Genomic DNA, 5,466 nt, shown 5'->3' with positions numbered 1-5,466 from the left:
AACACATAAACTGTCAATCTTTTTATACAAGAGTTCTACCTGGTTCGATAACATGGTGACCGCATCAACGTTAAAAACACCAGTTGCTTTTGTCGGCTTTGTCCTCATGACTTGCCACTAATAATTATTTAGTGAAATCTCTTCTATAAACTCATAAGCCTCCTCAGGTGTTTTATTATTTATAGTACCACCAGTGGCTGCATCAATCCTTCGCCTAGTTGAGGGGTTCAAACCATTGTGGAAAGTCTGAACTGTAGCCATAGAGGTAATCCATGGTGAAGGCACCTTCTCAGTAAGTCCTTATACCTCTCCCATGGATCATATAAGGTTTCTAAGTCCATCTGTACAAAGGAGGAGATATCATTCCTCAGCTTGGTTGTCTTAGTCGGTGGAAAGTATTTCAACAAGAATTTTTCGATCATTTGTTCCCATGTAGTAATAGATCCTCACGGTAGGGAGTTCAACCACTGTTTAGCCTTATTTCTCAACAAGAAAGGAAACAACCGAAGGTGAATGTCATCGTCAAAAATGCCATTAATTTTAAAAGTGTCGCATAATTCTAGGAAATTAGCCAAATGAGTATTTGGGTCTTCATCCTGCAAACCATGAAACTAAACAAACTGTTGAATCATTTGAATAGTGTTAGGTATTAGTTCAAAATTATTTGCAACAATAGCAGGTTTAACAATACTCGATTCGGCCCCAGTTAAATTGGACTTGGCATAATCATACATAGTACGAGAAGCAGGATTTAGATTTACAGGATTTGCTGCAACCACAGAAGGTAGCTGATCATTATGATTTTCTGTCATCTCCTTAGTAATACCAATAACTTCCTCTTACCCTTCTATCGTATTCTGTCGATTTTGCCTCGCTTGTCTATGGTTTCTGCGAGTTGTGCTTTCGATTTCACTGTCGAATACTAAAGGTCTTGACGGGTTTCTTCTAGTCGTAAACTAAAGGAACCTGCTAGAAGCAAATAAAAGAAAAGTTAGTAAATTAAAATAAAAACAAAATAAAATGCAATAAAAATAAAAATGGCTAAAGTAATAAAAATTAAGTGTTCCTAATATTTTAGTCCCCGACAACGGCGCCAAAAACTTGATGACGTCACAAACTAACTAAAATACGACAAAGGCAAGCGTGCCTATCGAATGGTAGTATAGCTATGGTGAGTTGGGAATATCGTATCCATGAGGACTAAAAGTACTAGTAGTTACTATTTTTTTTATTATCTAGCCGAATAAATTAAAGGGATTTACTTTAATCTAATCTTAACTAATGTAATTACTAAGACGAAACAAAGAATAAAGTAGAAAAATATTTGAAGAAAACCAATGAAAGAGACAATACCCAAGAAAGAATCCACCTAAAGTTCACTTATTATTCTAAATCTGAATTAAACGATTTATTCAATTGTCTTGATCTGTAGAAATCCCTAACTTATGTTAATATCTCTTTCGAGAATAAAAAAAACTGACTCTAGGTTGATTAATTGAAATCTCTTTCTAATTAAAACCCCTATTTTCGCATTAACTCGATTAATGGGTTCCCCTATTAGATTTGGTTGTAATCGAGTTGATTTATGTCGTCCTATTTCTAGGATTGCATGTAACTCCACTCAATTATGCCAGATCTACTCTTAAACAAGGACTTTTTCTCCACTGAATAAGCACATCAATCATGAATTAATATCCTGAAAACATTAACACATGAAATAAGAACACGTAATTGAGATCAAGAACAAATATTTATCATGTAATTCAAAAAAATCAAAAAATAAGATTCATCTTAGGTTTTATCCTTCCTAGGAATCTAGGGAATTTAGTTCGTACTTTGGAAGGAAAATATCTCAAACTTAGGAAAACAACAAAACTTAAATAAACCCAAAAACTTTGAGAGAAATTGAATGGAGATCTTCAGTCTTGAAGAAGATCCTACTTCTAAGTTGAATCTGTTAGCGTTCTTCGAGTCTTTTCTTCGTTTAGCTCTGCGTTTCCCCTCACGTCCTCTTCTAATATGTATTTATAAACTTTTGAATGCTCAGAAACCTTAAAAATTAGCTTTTTTTTATGTATTAAGGAAATAGGGTTCAAAATCAGCACGAGCTGGCACATGGGCGTGTGACCAGCCTTTGTGGCTCACACGAGCGTGTGCTCAGCCTGTGTGGGAAAAGGCTTGGCTGTGTGGATCCATAAAATAGCCCCTTTTTTCAAATTTTGCTCGTTTTTAGCTCCTTTTGTTTCCCTATGCTCTCCTAAGTATAAAATATGAAATTAAAGAATTAGGAGCATCAAATTCACTAAATTAATTAATAAATCATCTAAAAACGCATCAAGAATGGGATTAAAATATCTTATTTTTATGGCTTATCATGAGGTAAGTTCGTATGTTAAATAAGCTTTACTATAATTGTATTTTTAATGCTTTAATATTGTATGAATTGTATAAACAACTCTAAAGACCCATCCGACAACAATTTGACAAGCGATAAATCCCAATCGAACCTTAGGAATAGATTAGGATACAAGTGACATGTCACTAGGGTTTTATGTTATGTGATCCGAGTGCTGGTCCTGCTAGTCCTACCGATGGCTGAGTATATCGGCATATGTTGCGGTTACTTGACAGCTTGTGTGAGCAGCACCGAGTAGCTACGTCTTGACTAAAAACTTGTGTGAGCAAGCCCATTAATCACTCGAGAGCGAGCATATATGTGTTATGAGATATAGGTAGCAATGGCTACATATGTGGCACCTTGTGTGCAAGGTTTTTCCCGAGTATCCGATATTATTATTCCGAGTGGTTCATTGGGTATGACAAAGATGAGAATGTGTATGAAATTATTTCGAGATGGTATAGGTATGTACTTAAAGCTTATGATTATTAATTCGTGACATGATGATTTTAAAGTAAGTTTGTGATGGAAGTGATTTTGATCATGAGATTGTGGAAAATTACAATGCCTTATGTTATATTACTTGCATGTTAATGTATGGTAAAGTTTGCTTATTTCTTTCTTACGAGCTTACCAAGCTATATAGATTACTCTATTTTATTTTCAATGTTTTATAGTGTCACCAAGCTAGCTCGAGATGGAGATTTTCGGAGTTTGCTTCACACTATCAAACTGTTATTGTGGGTACCGATAATTTTAAACATTTTGAGCATATAGCATGTATAGGGCCTTGGTCATTTTGTTATATGTGTCATTGTGATTTTAGCCAAATGTATTGGCTTGTAATTGTCAAAGGCTTGATTTGGTATTTGGCCATGTAACTTGGCTCATTTTGGTTGAATTGGTTGTAAGCTTATATATATATTGATATATGCATGCATGTGCAATTATCTCTTGTGTGATGTGGTTCATAATTGTTTGGTAAATGGTTGAATGTGGCTTACTGGTTTCGTTGTTGAATGGATAAGATTGGCTCATAGGTATGTTTGGAAAACTAAGTAAAGCTATGCATGTTATTGGTAGTCATATTGTAATACGAGTTTGGTATGATTTAGTTTGGCAAAATATGATGTTGTAAATATGTTGAGTGTGGATAATGAAATGACATGATTTGGCCTTGTTTGTGGAGGTTTTGGTTGCCTAAATATGCCAAGATTTATGCCATTAAGATTGTGGGTGTGTATGTGCAAATAAGGGTGACAAATGGCTTGGTAAATAGCCTTTATTTTGTCCATACGGTCTTCCCCATGGGCATGTGTTTTTGCCATGTGTCGCTTGCATCTTAGTTTTGAGAAACAAAATGCTCAGAATTGATCACACGGGCAGAAACACGGGCGTGTGTCTCAGCCGTGTGAGGGGCACGGCCTCAAGCACGGGCATGTGTCCCGACCGTGTGAAGTCTGCACCTATTTTATGAAAATTAAATTATCCACACAGCCTAGCACAGGGGCGTGTGAGTTGGCCGTGTGATCTCAATTTGTTCATGCTTTGCAAAATAGAGCACGAGTTAGGGACATGGGCGTGTGTGACCACACGGCCTGCCTACACGGGTGTGTCCTAAACCACATGGGCGTGTAACCCCTGTTCAAAGCACAAATTTTCTAAGTATTGTAAAAATTTCCTAGGTACTCAATTTATCCCGAACAACTTCCAAAGCATGTTTTGGGCCTCGTGGGCTCTTATTAGGGACTTTATGATTGAATACAAATGGTTTTAATTTGGATACAAATTTATGACTTAGAATTGTATGTTTGTTTGTGATATGAGTCCGATAATGCCTCGTACCCTATTTCGACATTGAATACAGGTAAGGGATGTTACATTTAGTGGTATCATAGCTACTGTTTAGTCGATTCTCGGGCTAACGTAGCGTGTGTGAGAGTCTAACTATACATGCCATATATAATTTGTGATAGTGTGACGACTCCTGACAATATAAATTGTGTTTTCATATAGTAAATGGATCCCAATCGAGAGGTAGCTGATGATGTTGAACGTAATGCGCTGGCTCCTGCCCAAGGGACACCGCCATCTAAAAGTAGACCAGTAACAGTTAGACAAGGAGGAGAGTTTAGGGAAGCCTTCTTCTAAGGGATGAATAAGTGGTTTGCCGAGCTTGTTTGAACAAATCCAAGTGCCCAACATCCTCCACCCCCACCTAATCCTCAACCAATTCCCGTAGCTCCCCAAGGTGTGGAATTGTTATGACTAAACAAGCCTCCAGTTGATAAGATTCGAAAACAAGGGGCTAAAGAATTTAGAGCCAATATTGATGATTGTAACAGCCCGGTTTTAGCTAAATCAGAACAGTGGTTTCGGAACCACAAATTTGAGGTTGAAAAATTATTTTAATATTATTTTATGTGTTTACAACATGTGAATATGTAAGTGTAAAAATTTTGTGAGCTAATTTTATCGTTTAATAGCTCAATTTGAGAAAAAAGGACTAAATCGTGTAAATGTAAAAGTGTCTATTTGCTATGAGGCATTAAATGAAAGGTCTTTATGTTGTAATTAAACCATGGATAGTGGGAATGGACATAAATGGGCTTAATATCATAAAATTTAATAGCTTTTAATTAAGGTTAAAATGGTAAATTAGTAATTAAGTTATAATTAATAAAACAAAATAAGAATTTGGCTTCATTATCATTTTTTATAGCCTAAAATAAGAAGAAAGAATATCAAAGTTAGGGATTTGAAGGTTCGGCAACTTCAAGCTCAATGTGGTGAGTGATTTTTGCTCGATTTTTGATGATTTCCATATTTTTGTGATCGTTGTTTCGAGTACTAGATAGCCTGTGCCTTAATTTTTGAATTTGTTGGTGATTTTGAAAGTTCCCATTGATGAGTTCATGTGTTTTTGAATGTTTGATGAAGTATTATTAAAGCTTGATGATAGATTTCTATGTTTTGTAAAGTGATTTTTAGTGAAAATGATTAAATAAGATTAAATTGTGAAAAGTGTAAATTGAGGGGTTAAATTGTGAAATATATGAAAAATATGG

General features: G+C 35.5%; 1 non-coding gene across 1 annotated transcript; it reads left to right on the top strand.

The window, feature by feature from the left end:
• Nucleotides 1-267: 267 nt before the first annotated feature.
• Nucleotides 268-374, top strand: LOC121205536 (small nucleolar RNA R71). Its single transcript, XR_005900612.1, has one exon. It is a non-coding gene; the product is annotated as a small nucleolar RNA R71 (small nucleolar RNA).
• Nucleotides 375-5,466: the final 5,092 nt, after the last annotated feature.

The sequence above is a fragment of the Gossypium hirsutum genome, chromosome A08 (genome assembly GCF_007990345.1).
Source record: "Gossypium hirsutum isolate 1008001.06 chromosome A08, Gossypium_hirsutum_v2.1, whole genome shotgun sequence".
Classification (NCBI taxonomy): domain Eukaryota; kingdom Viridiplantae; phylum Streptophyta; class Magnoliopsida; order Malvales; family Malvaceae; genus Gossypium; species Gossypium hirsutum.
Note: the sequence above shows the minus strand (reverse complement) of the source record. Positions and strands in the feature narration are given on the sequence as shown.